Source organism: Centrocercus urophasianus, unplaced genomic scaffold (assembly GCF_019232065.1).
Source record: "Centrocercus urophasianus isolate 14NV4802_14NV808 unplaced genomic scaffold, USGS_Curo_1.0 seq_7, whole genome shotgun sequence".
NCBI classification, from domain to species: domain Eukaryota; kingdom Metazoa; phylum Chordata; class Aves; order Galliformes; family Phasianidae; genus Centrocercus; species Centrocercus urophasianus.
The window spans coordinates 4,943,261-4,957,660 of NW_024885310.1; positions in this window are offsets into that span (position 1 = coordinate 4,943,261).

Here is a 14,400-nt window from a genome sequence, read left to right on the forward strand (position 1 = left end):
GTTACTCCACAGCCATTAAAAAGATTTCAAGAAATGAAGTCACTACACCAGTAAAAACATTTAGTGTTATACATCTGCTGTATACCTGTTTTCAAACCAACAGATTAGAACTTTAAAGCCCTTGATTTATTCCAAGAAAGTTCATGATTGTGTAAGGTCCTTCCTCCTCAGCCGTGTATTTCACACCTGCCTCTCCTTGAGGAGAATGGAGTAGAATATAAAAAATGAAAGCACTAAGCGTAACCAAAATTTTTATAGTGACTGTGGCCTAAGTGGTTCCTAACGAAACATATAAATGTGCCAAGAGAGCAACTTTGGTATTCTAATAACCTCCCAGCCACTCATCACTTTGGTGGGACTTCAAAGATTACATGCGAATTCTATGAGAGTGAAAGTAATGAGTTTGCAAACAAAAGAGTAACTCTTAAATTAAGGAGCTTTGACACCATCCATCTCCCTTGTGCAGATGACTTAGATTTCACGAGGGCAACGCTCACAAAAGTTGAAATTTCTTACAGTATCATGTAATTCTACAAAACTCAGATTTTTCAAAAATCATGCATCTCGAATCCATCTACTTCACATTTTAAAAGAATCAACAAAGATTTGCATTACTTTTATTCATTTCATCTGACTTGATTTACTAGATTAGGTTAAAAAATATTTTAAAAATATGATTCCCCACATAACCTTTCTAGCAGGTTGCTGCTTTTGCTGTTTCGTGCAGTGCAATTAATCATTATGTACTTCCGCATAACTCATGAAAAAATTAACATAGTTCGGAGATTTCTGGAAAGAATCTAATCATGTTCTTAGCCATATGGAAGAACTAGAGGATGCTCACTTCAGATTTTCATATTAGTCATTATTCGTACATTTGGCTATTATCACCATTTGTCTGAGCGTAACGACAAAACTGCCACAAATAGGTAGCTTCGCACATGGTATGAAATGTCTCGCTAGGACACACTCCTTCTTCTGAGTCGACAGTTACTATTTGTAGAGCTATATATCTTGCTTTTAACATTCAACACAAGTGTTTTAAAATATGCTTGTAGGAGTCCTTTATGACGCAGTCCCTGTGTCACAGAAATTAATAGAAAAACTCCTACTGATTTCAGCCCTGTTACCAGAAGAAACCAACTAAAATCCCTCCCTCGGAATACCAGTTTTTGGCATTTGGGGCATTTTTACTGGTGTGTGTGTATGTGTGAGAGAGAGAGAGAGAGAGAGAGAGAGAGAGAGAGAGAGAGAGAGAGAGAGAACATGTGTTTCAATATAAACACCTATTTTCGTTTTCTTTTGGGTGTCGGCTAGAGCCAAAAATCTGTGAAAAAGCACAGACTTCCTAAATAAGTCTTCTAAGCTCATACCCTATATCATTCTTTCCTTCTTCCCTTCCACATTTTCTTCCCTTCCATCAGCACAATAAAGAACCTCTTTCATACCATGAAAGATTTTCAAATATTGAGTTTGATCATAATTTCCTTTTTTGACGTTGAAACCTCACATCTTCAGGCTCTCCTTTGAGCATCAATTTAGAAGGATTGATTTGAAAGCAATATCTCCTATTTATTTTCATGGTAACTACAACAGATACAAAGAGGACAATAACACTATTTGATAGTGAGCAAGTTCTCAGCTACAAATAATATTTTTCAACGTAGCCACCACCATTAGCTTTGCATTTTTGCCAGCAAGAAACAAGAGCCTGCATGCCTCACTCATAAAAATCTGCATGGGCTTGACTTTCATGTCTTTGTTGCCACCACTGAAACACACTACTCACTGCTTCACCGTGTTCACATCCATTGCTTAGTCTCTAAACAAACATTCATCAAGTGTTGATGAATGTCAATGGGTGCAATTTGTTCCATAAGGAGGAATTCAGTGACACACCCTTGCTTCATCTGCACTTCCATGTCAGACACCATTTTGTCAGACTGCCCCTGTGGTGCCATCTGTCACTCAGCAATAAAGTATAATGGAATACTGATGGAAGACTCAACCTTCACTGCAACACCACAACATCGTCCTCTGACAATATGGGCCAACAGAATAAAATAGGATGCTTCACTTTCAGAGGAACCACTGTTCTTTTACCAAGCCTTCTCCAGATGGAAACTAGACTTCCTTTTTCTGAGCATATCAGATGCACACCATTATGCATCTACCAATATTGGCAATAACTTAGGAAACAAGCAGGAAAAGTTCATCCTTGCTCTAGGAATCTTAATATTCAAGGCATATTCATGATTCCAGATAGGAATGGGCATCAGTTAAACGTGCCAGGATATATGAAGAAACACAAAGCTTTTTAATTATCAGTTTGGATAACTATGTGACCAAACCAATTATTCTTTTCCCTCTTAGAGAGTGCTGAAGGAGTTAGAAGGCTAGCACCTTCTGAAGGGCCCAGAATTTGTCTAGGCAGTTAGAGAAAGTGGCGGGGAAAAGTCATAGAACACATTCAGTTGGAAGGAATCTCAGGTCATCTGATCCAAAGCCCTGCTCAATCCGTATCAAGCTTTTTGTACAACCACTTCTTTTGCTATATAATGAGCTCTATTACAAATACCCAGTAGAAGTTTAAAACATCAAATTTCATTCTATAGCAGAGAAGTAAGAACTGTCTCCTCAGGATAAAACAAGCTAAGAAAGTAGAGAGCGCTACAGTTTGGGATAAGGACATTTCCTTTCAAGAAGCTGAATTATTATTACAGCCAAAAGAAGAAAATATTTTGGACTCTTTTGTGGAAGGGAGAATAGTGGTGTTATTATAGCACTGGAATGGAATGAGTTTTTCAGTCTTCCAGGCAACCTTCTCTCTCTTCTTTAGGCCTCACATTTTTTACTTCATTTCTTTCTTCCAAACCACCTTGCACTTAAGGACTAAAAATGTTTTATGATTTGTTACCATGGATCTACTGTTATTCCTAACCTCATGTGATATAATGTTAATTCTCAGAATAGAAAAAGATTTTTTGAATGGCTGATGAAGTTGAAAAGTTCACCTTTATAGAAAACCCTTCCTTTCAATGGTTTTTTTCCACTGAAAATCTCATGTGTCACTAGTTGGATGAAGGCTAGATTTGTTTGAAATAAGGGAGGAATCTCTATAAGATGGAAAAAGGACAAGAAGACAATGTTCTTCTAAGTCTAGAAACTAAATGAACTCAACTGTTTAGAGCAAGGCTGTGTGCTCCAAGACAATATCAAGCACTTGATGCAGACCCTTCCATACATACGTAGTTATTTCTAGCCCCTTTGCTTCCACCAGACAGCACAATCAAACCAACAAGCACATAGATGTTGGCAGTCCTGAGAAGAAGCTGCAATTATTCAGAAATACTTAGGACATTTCTCTTACTTCTGGTGGGCAAACAATGGGTGAAGTCTTGTATCATCCTGTAGCATCACATGATAAATATGATCTTTACACGATCCGATACTTCAGTGTTCTGCCAGTGCACATCCATGGACTAAGAATCAGATCCCTGCCCAGAGTGCTGAAATACACAATTTTGGGGGGAAATATGCAAAATGTGCTTCTCTGAAGCTGCAACTTTCAACAGTCAGTACAAATTTAAATGCTTAATTTAAAAGAATAAATAAAAAATTTGAACTCACAGACGAAAAATGTAATTTCTACTTCAGCTTTCTTCTTTTACATGTTCTCCCAGATCGCGAAAGTTTGTTCCATGCTAACAATCAGCTTTAGTTACTGTTTGCAGTCTCTATTCATGTTCAGAGGCAGTACTACGCTCAAATGCACTCTGATGAATTTGGAATCCATATATCTACTAATCCTTCACACAGAACACATTCAGATCTTCAGTGAACTAAGGATAAAACAAGATGTATTATTTGAGTTGCATCTTTCAAAAGCCGCCCAAATAAGGACTGAGGTAGGTGAGGAATAAGATCTCTTACTCTATTGCAATAATATTTCAGATGTACTAAATACCTGCAGGAACTGAAAATTCAAATCTCTACTAACAGAATCTAACATTTTTTTGCTCATACTGCTTCCAGCTGCAACTAGAAAATTGTGAGAAACCTTTGTTTCCCCAATAGATCTTCAACTAACTTACTCCTTTGGGTTTTAAATGCAAAGGCAATATTTAAAACTCAATTCTCACAATCTATAACAAAAACAAGCAAATTTTTTCTTACATGTTATCACAGAGCTCAGGATGAATTCCTTATTTCACTTATTACTGTGCTCACCAGTGTTTTGAGTAGATACTGCATTCCCTTGATAGAATTATTAGTACAAGTACCTTATGATCTATACTAGAAGATTGAAATACATGTTCCAGTAGAATTTACTCATATACCACTTCTAAAAACACATTCTCTTCCATAGTTAGGTTGTACCTTAACTAGGTAAAGGAGTCAATTTGTCTTTTAATACTACTCTGTTTCTAATGTAACATATTAAGGCAAAGACTTCTTAATTTTCTTTCTCTTAATAAGTTGTTAGTGCAGTGTTTTATTTTGTGCTGGCACATCAAAGGCATAGGAAAAGCAAATTTAAGAGTCTGCCACAAAGCAAATTAAAAGTCACAGAATCATTTGGGTCCAAATGAACCTCTTGAGACCATCTAGTCCAACCTCCCTTCTCAGGCATCGTCAGCTACAGTAGTTATTCATGACTGTGTCCCATTCAAATTTCAATATTCCCAAAAATTTCTAGAGCACGGGGACCCTCACAGACTGCGTTATACCTATTTGCTTATTTTCTTCAAAATGAAAAAAATGGCAATGCCAAAGAAGATGACCAAAAAAAAAAAAAAAAAAAAAAAAAAAGAATGTGACCTTTGTCTCTAGCATCTATAGAATAATTTTCCTTGACTCTAAAAAACAAGCCATTAATAACTCCAGAGGTTACTTCCTTGAAATCTAAAAGGAGCCTTGTTTTCTGGGGGTAGAGTTTTTATATTCTTCTTTTTTCAAACTTAGACTACTTCTCATGTAATCAAATCACTTTCAACACTGTTGGAAAGCAGGCACCAATTCCTTGGGTGCTTTTCTAAGGCTTGTGATAAGAACTGATTGAGTTTACCAATACATCTTAATGAAAGCCTACATTAAAATGAAACGTAGGCCTTAAAGTTTAACCCAACTGTTGAAATGTTAGTAAACGTCCTCAACTTTGCTGTCAAAGGATTAAGACCTTACATAGCCTTATCTCCAGGATTTTCCATACACGATGAACTGGAAATAATGTTGGAGTATGTCCCAAATCACTCCTATTTCCTGTCCAAAAAAGAAATGACACGAAATAATTAAATTAATTATCTACAGGTGAGGGGCCCAAAACTGAATACAACACTCGAGGTGCAGCCTCCTCAGTGCTGAGTAGAGGGGGATGATCACCTCCCTGCTCCTGCTGGCCACACTATTTCTAATGCAGGCCACCCTCTTGGCCACCTGGGCACACTGCTGGCTCATGTTCAGCCGAGCATCAATCAATATCCCCAGGTCCTTCTCCACACTCATCCAGCCACTGGTCCCCAAGCCTACAACGCTGCATGGGGTTGTTATGCCCAAATGCAGGACCCGACACTTGGCCTTGTTGAACCTCATCCCATTCACCTTAGCCCAGCGATCCGGCTTATCTAAATCCCTCTGAAGGGCCTCCCTACCCTCAGGCAGATCAACACCACCTCCCAACTTGGTGTCACCTGCAAACTTACTGAGGGTGCACTCAATGCCCTCATCTAGGTCATCAATAAAGATATTAAACAAGATGGGCCCCAGTACTGACCCCTGGGGGACACCACTTGAAACGGGTCGCCAGCTGGACTTCACTCCATTGACCACTCATGGAACACATTGAACAGGTTGGACTGAATCTACTCAGAAAGATCATGAGAACAAAATTTCTATTATTCAGGGAGAAGCTCCTTAATGGAAATTAATTCGCTGAAGTAAGATGAACAACTTGCATTAATTCTGGTGTGGCTAGATCTACACAGAGAACGCTAACAGCACTTCCCAGACAGATGTCAACTCCATGGCAGGAACAGTGATCTTCTCGTGTTCTACATAGCCACCATGACTAATATCTCTCAAAGTAATAAACTGCCTCTGCTAAATACTCTAAACTATAAAGAGACATTAACACATGTTAACTAATTTAGGCTTGGACTCTGTTAATGACCCTAACAACGGGGTCCTAGGAGCAAAAAATTGAGAGCAAGAAAAATTTGCTACTTGCCATGAAGTGAAAGTCTTCTGTATATAATTTGTCTTCTTGTATGTTCTTTTGACACAATCTAAACTTTCAGTATGAAAAACATGAAAATGGTATTCATTTTAGTCAAATGCTTTTTGTGTACAGGATTTTTCATTTCTATAAAGTAGAAAAGCGTCAGTTAATAGTAACTGAAAAGAAATACAAAACAGGCAAGTCTACAAAGCCTGAGGACATTTTAAGAGCGATGCAAATAAAGCATATCACAAAGACCACTTAGTAGTAATCCTATTTTACAGGCATAACTTTCAGTAAAGTTCAAGAAAATTTAATCATTAGAATTATGGGAGGTAAGAATTTCTTTTAAGTATTACAGGGCCATTAAAAATTGTCATCAGTTTAAAACGGACTTAAATCATATTCATTAATTATTAAGCATTACTCTGGTTCACTGATGTTTTTAATGGAATGAACTGCAGTAACATCACTGTTATCTATTTATAGACAACTCATCTTTCAGTATAGAAGAGCCTTTTCATGTTGGTATCAAAGCAGGTTCTCCCTCTGTAGCAAGACTTCTAATCCATTGCTTAGTGAATGAAAGAGACAGAACTGAGGATGCTTATGAATCTCATAGTAGCCCATGCACTCATTCATAATACTATCGATAAAACAAAGTCAGGTTTATAGGATTTTTTTCCCCCTAAAGAGAGAATACAATCTCTTTATTAACATTTTAAAAGATCTAAGAGAACTGAATGAATAATGTCAAAAAAGTAACCTGCTGCTCACTGCTGGTCTTTTCTCTTGACCCTTCCATACTATTGATGTTAATCCATCACAAGGTCAAGTGTGCAGTCTTGTTTCATGGATATTTTGTTGTTGCTGTTTTTTGTTTTTTTTTTTTCCCCCAATGCCTTAAATGAAGTAGTATGCTGGCTGCAAGTCTTATTCCTCTTACTCCTCCTAGCTGCTGACAGTTTGTATCTTTCCCAAAAACATTCCATCACATTCCTGATTTTCTCATATGAAAGTATAACACACCCCAAAAAAGTAAAGAAATCAACTTTCAAACAACCTCAAATACAGTCTGAAAAAAGGACTACCAGACAACCTGCAGATAGTTGTTACCTAGAGATAGTAGATGCTAAATAGAAGTGCCATCTGTCGGAGCAAATTACCGTTTATGTATCTCACTACTCCTATGCATTCAGAAGAAAGAATTGCAGCCTCATCTACCACACTGATATCCGCTCACAGCAGTTCCAAACACAGCCAAAAAGCTCTACATTGCAAAAAGGCCAAAAGTCTTCAAAAGAAAATTCTCATTCTAGTACTGCAATTACAACAGCATTAATTTAAAAATTCTCAAAGGTGCTACCTCACATTGCCTAAGGTTCTTCTTACCCCCTGAAATGTTAAGACCGTCCAGAAAAATCTATTATGAAAGTTACTGTGATGAAAGTAGATTAAGTAGTTTTGATTTTTTTTTTTTTTAACTTAAAAAATATATATATATCCTAGCAGAATTTATCTGTGGTCCTAAACTGAAGAGTTCATTCTTCAGAGGGAATAAATACAGAGCTGTTATGTAAGAAAGTGCATGAGAACAATTCCTCTGGATTATGTGCGTATCTAGAGGCTGAACTCTTTTTTTCAATAGAGCACCACAAACAGCAACCTAAAAATGATAAAAATAACACAGCCTCTGCAACATAAGGCGGCAACCACATCTTCAAAAAAGCTGCCGGAGGTAAAGTCTCAGTTCCTTCAGCTTTATGCCATCTTCAGATAAACCAGTTTTCATTCTGACCTCAGCATTTGTGTGCGTCAGCTCCTCCAGTCCTATTTTTGGTTCACTCATCGAACAGTATCAGTGTCCTAGAGAGTTCTGCCTGTTAAGTGCATTCTCTGTAGCGACTAGCTTTTTGTAGTAAAGAATCCTCTTCATTATACACAAATCCAGGGTGCAACCGCAGGTGGCAAACCGCAATAGGACATGTTTGTAATTAAATACTTGGCTTCAATATTGTTATTCACAAGAATTAAAAATAAAATTGCAATTTAGTGTCATAGAACAGAAGTTTCACTGCCTCCTTACAGAGCAAAACAGAAAACTGATTGGTAACCCTACGCAGTTTATGCACTTTCATGAGCTTCAACCAGCTAGTTTCAGGTACTACAACTGAAGTAGATACTTGAATTTATAATCCAGTTCAGAACAACAGTGAAAGAGTTGGTGTTTGATTTAGTTAATGTAAATTACAGATAGAACCTCATGCATAGACTTGCAGTTCATTATTACTAAAGTCTAAGCACTTCTACTCACCGTTTATTCAAAATAAGAAATAGAACTAGGCTGCACTCTGCCAAGCAGTACAATGTTCGGAGGTTCCTAATTTTATTAATGCAGAAATCTTACTAGCAATTACAAAAACTCCTGTCCCTTCTCTTTCCAGTAGCTATTTTGAAGCCTCCTACTTCCTTAGATCAACCAGGCAGCAGAGCCTCCCGGGGGTTCCTTTCACAGGAAGGCTCAATCCATCCCTGCCATACCCCCCACTCCTGAAAGTCTTTCTGCTAGTCAGACAGAAAAGCACATGGAGAACTAAGCCTTAGAGAAAGCATGAGGACAGCAACACAGTGCAGAACAGTTTGCGAAATCTGAAGGAGGTCAATCTTTTCACATCATTAGGATAATGAATAAGTGGCACATACCGAACACTGGAGCAACTAGTACTTCTTTCTTTGCTGTCCTACCTGAACTGTTCAAGTACTGCCAAACCGTGGATGAAACTAGAAGACCTAATATTGAACGTATATTCCTGAAGCTAGTAAATAAAGCAGAATTGAACTTCATGTTTTAATTCATCATATCCCTCTATAGTACTGTACTTATTTCTAAGATAATTCTATTCCTATCTAGGAAGAAGGTAATCTCATTCTTAGGAAACTGTTTTCAGTAGAAAGGTAAACCAGGCCATTTCCACATATCAGCGTGGAGTTAAAGGAAGGGCAACAGCACATACACAAGTGCAAAACATTATGTAGGAGTTTGTGACAAATTGAGTCAAGTTCCCACTTCCAACAGGAATAAACTCAGGCCAGAAAACACTTTAGGTACCAACTATACGGCATCAGACTTATACCAAATCCATTTTGAAGTAAACTGTCTGTATCAAGACACAAAAATGAGACACCCCCATCTTTCTAAACCAGTAACTTTTGAAATCTGAAGTTCAAAATACTATTGAACTTCAGTATGAATCCGAGGACTGAAAACAAACGTTTCTCAAAAAATTCAAACTCTTCACGAAATCCTTTGCAAAGAATACCGTGGATATCATACAGCTATCTTGGTAATACCCTCAGTGATTATTCTTGGTAACCCCCATCCATGAATCTCATCACTGACATCATACATATCACAATATAGATGGATTTTTCTAAAATGCTACACAAGTTTAGCAAGATACTGATGACAGAATCATTACGATTTCTTCAGTAATTTCTATGATAACACTGACAACCAGAAGTGATAACATTTAAATACAATTATTCACAAAGCCACAATGTTGCTGCAACAATTAGAACATCTGTAATGAATGAAAAATAGCAAATGAACTGTAGTTTGATAAGCAACCCATTTCAAACAACAGATCCCTCCCCTTGCAATTAGAACATGTGTTTACGTGACCTGTCCCACACAAATTCAAGTGGAAAAGCTTCCAGACATTCCATGCTAGCTCAATCCAGCTGTTCTACTGAAGAAGAATATCTCTGTATGTTGTAAAAGCAGAATTAAATATGTTTGAGAGATGAAAATGTAATAATCTCCTCCAGCACGAACAAAAATAACAATTTACCCCTAGGCCTCTTTTACACAACATACAAAGTAAAGGAATCTTATCAAGTATTCCATTTGAAAATCTGCACAGTAAAAAATTCACAGTGATACAATGCAACCATGAGATTGTCGTAATAAAGCCATGGGTTTCATTCAGAATTTCCAGACTAACATCAGACAGCAATTATTTTTCATTTTCAATGTACTGCAAAATATAATTTTTTGTCATAAAAAGAATTTGGAGTACTCTGAAATGCTTCTAGCAACAAGCAGCTCAAGTGCTTTTTTTTCTTTTCCATTTTCATCTTCCATCTCCAAAGCCTTTGTTTTATTTCACTTTTCTTTTCACTTAATTCCATCTTTAATGGAATACTTAAGAATACTTACAAAGTACTTGGATAGCTGTGTGCCTAAAACCAGTAAGCCTTGAAAATCTGGATCTTTCATCACGTTTTCAGATCGTCCTCACACTGTATAGCAAAGTAGAAAATATAAATGTGCAAACTTGCTGACACTATTAGAAAAATAAAATCATAGAATCACTCGGGTTGGAAAAGACCTTAAAGGTCATCAACTCCAACCACGAACCAACCACACTACCCTAACTCTACCAACCCTCCTCTAAATCATGTCCCTGAGCACCACATCCAAATGGATTTTAAACACATCCAGAGACGGTGACTCAACCACCTCCCTGGGCAGCCTATTGCAGCGCTTACAACCCTTTGTGTAAAGAAGTGTTTCCTGATATCCAACCTAAACTTCCCCTGGCACAACTTAAGGCCATTTCCCCCAGTGAGAAGAGACCAGCCCCGCTCTCCCTGCAAGCACCTTTCAGGTACTGGAAGAAAGCAATAAGGTCTCCCTTCAGCCTCCTTTTCCCCTGACTAAACAGCTGCAGTTCCTTCAGTCTCTCCTCACAGGCCATATTCTCCAAGCCCTTCCCCAGCCTTGTTGCCCTTCTTTAGACCTGCTCCAGCACCTCCTCAGGTGCCCCAAACTGAACACAGTACTCGAGGTGAGGCCTCACCGGTGCCAAGTACAGGGCAGGATGACTTTCCTAGTCCTGCTCACCACCCCATTCCTGATACAAGCCAGGATGCCACTCGCCTTCTTGGCCACCTGGGCACACTGCTGGCTCATATTCATATCATGACTGTCCATCAGTACACCAAGGTCCCTTTCCATCAGTCAGCTTTCCAGCCACACTTCCCCAAGCCTGTGGGGTTACCTGGGGTTGTTGTGACCAAAATGCAGGACCCGACACTTGGCCCCATTGAAACTCATACAGTTAACCTTGGTCCATTGATCCAGTCTATCCAGGTCCCTTTGTAGTGCCCTTCTCCCCTCAGGCAGATCAACACTGCCTCCCAAATTGGTGTCATCTGCAAACAGGTACAAAAACTAAACGTGAAAACACACATATGCGAAGCTCTAGGAGTGAACCTCATTTCATCTGCTGCTAACCTTGCTGATTTCCAAATATGCCATTTCTGTTTATGTCTTTGCCTGCAGCTGCAAATGTGCCGTTGTACTGGATCTAGCTCTTAAATCCCTCTTTTAGTGTAGCGAGGTCACAAACACCATGCCACATTTGTTGTACAGTGCTTGCTTCTCTGATTGATGACATCTATTGAGCTATCTGCAACTCCTTTATTGCTTCTGTACACTTATTTAATTTGTTTCTGCTCACTCAGACTGCATATTTAGCACTATTTTGCTTTTAACTACATCATCTGGCAGAGTACAATGAATGGACTTCTCATTCAACTCATAATTAAAAGCATCATGCAGGTCTTATCAGACAAGGGAACACTCTTAGAAAAGATGCAAGTTTCCAGTGACTAGGACAGTTTATTTCCGTACTCTTAAACAATGTTAAGCATTTAGAAACATAGGTCCTAAGAACACAGACTCTCAGCTTACAGCTGTTTCTAAACACATTTATTTAAGGACACATGAGAAACTCAAGAAAAGTTCCCACTTCAGTGACTTACAGAAAACAAACACAGAAAACAATCCTTAGCCTTAGCTCTTCAACGACAGGCTTGCTGCTTACTCACTGCTAGCAGGTTAAGATTTCTTTTCTGTTCTAAATTAAATAATAACTCGGTCATACTTTTTTCCAGGAACTCTACTCAGCGTCATGGTTCACGTCTCTATGTGTGATGCTGACTAACAATATGAACTGTATGAACTGCTGTGAAAAGGTGACAGAAGCTGTTGAATTACTAAGGCTTGGGACATGGGAGAGCACTCGACTACGATAAACACAGCAAGCAAGAAAAGTTATTCCAAAAGCTTCCTGAAGCTCAGACAGAATTAACACTATAAGATGTTGATCTTTCTGAATATGGAAGATTTTTTATCTTCCTTCATCTGAACTAATATACATTGAAGTTTTTATACGCTGAAGTCTGGAAGAAGGCATGCAGAACTCATTAAAACTTTAACAATTTAATGAACAAGAGGAGAAAGAATTGTAGATCATAACCAGCTAGCCAATTTATGTGGCTAGTTCCAAGTGCTAGAGGAAGGTAAGAAACCCGTGCTGAACCCATGAGAGCCCTTTCTTCATTAGCTGTTATTTTTTGGTCACTCCTATAATTCACATTTTTCTCAAGAGTAACAGTAGTAGCTAAGCCCCTTCTAAATCCTGATTAATATTTGAATTAGGCAGCTACCTGCTGGCTGGAAACCATCCGTGGCCAAATAACAATTTCAGTAAGTTTCTTACATAAAAAGACAAGCAAGCAATGTTTAAATTCCTATTTTTCAGATATTTTGAATAAGGAACACAGCTCTCCTTGTTACAGCATAAACTGTTCATTTACACAGTGTTTCTAGCTTACCCCAGTACTGATTGCTAGGTAGGTGCTTTGGACAATCAATTTTTTAAATTATTACTATTTTAATGTTTTCACACCTAATTAAATACCTAATTTTCTGTCAGTGTACTTAGCAAAATATCAGACCTGAGGCTCCAGGTTCAAGTTTCAGTCAATGAAAATGAAACTGAATAGGAAATACAGTAAATTTCTTCTGAAATGGGAGCTTACTGATCAAGCATTTCCAGTTTCATTGTGACCTTAAAGAGCAGCTGTATTTTCTATTATAATTAGCTCTTGCACCGTAAGGCATAACTGTTCTCATCATGGAGCAGGCAAGCAGCTACTTGTATACAGTATTTCCAGTAATAATTACTGTACTTTAGGTGTTTTGTATACTTGTAATTTAATGCTACAGAGCTAGTTACAATATCTTCGATGTACATCTACATTTCAATATTCCTTATAAAGTAAAAACTGAATTTAAAATGATTTTTCTAAACTGGTTTCATCTCCTATCTGCAATAAAGTAGGAATTTCAGAAGCATTCACTTATATTCTTTTTTTTCTGTTTTTATTCATGTCACTTCAGGATATATCAAGAAACCAAACTTCTAAAACCAAAAAGAGATGTATCTTTCTAGAAAGGAAAGGTATCAAGCAATATCCAACAACTAGTCTTGACCTTTTAAGCTTTAGTAAAAATAGAGTATCAACTATCTGAAGAATCATGAAAAACAAAGTTTAAGAAGTAAAATACCAAGAGAAAGCTTCAAAAAAAAGAGAGGTCTCACAAATATGTTTTACACGCATACACACACATAGATCAAGTCTGTTGAGTCATACACAAATTTCAATCAGTGGCTACAGAGTCATGCTTAATCTTGCTCTTATATTTTTTGGAACCAGCAATACTGAATTCTCTTCTAGGCAGTACCATCACTTCAACTCTTGGTGATAAAGCCTATAATGTTACTTTCTCGCTCTATGTGAGTTTAGGATTAACTGGCATGCTGTCCTCCAGCAACATAATATTTAATATTTAAGGACCATTTTTACTGTAGAGAATCATGGGGAGCATTAACACGTCTCACTACACAGACGCAGAGCACAAGTAAATCCAGTGTTAAACATAAATCCTAAGGTTGGGGGTTTGGAGGGGGCAGCTTCACTAATGTGAGCCATTCCATTTTCATTTTTGTTTGCAAGTTGTTAGCTGCTGAAAGCCAAAATTCAGGAGTACACGTCAAAATTCTTCCTCAGTGTAACCAACACAAGAAGCCATCAACTCAGAAACTAGCTCAGAACCTTGCTCAGAACTTAGCAAAGCAGAAGCTCAAGTAACAAAGCTTTTCTTATACAACACACATTTTGTCAGAGGGTAAGAAACTGTCATTATTTTTATACCAGAGATTCAGCTTAAAAATATTTTTAAGATTTTTTTTTTTTTTTTTTTTTTTTTTCAGTTTGGACCATTTCATAACTAAATTGCAGCTTTCCTTGAAAATCACTTTTCCAGCAAC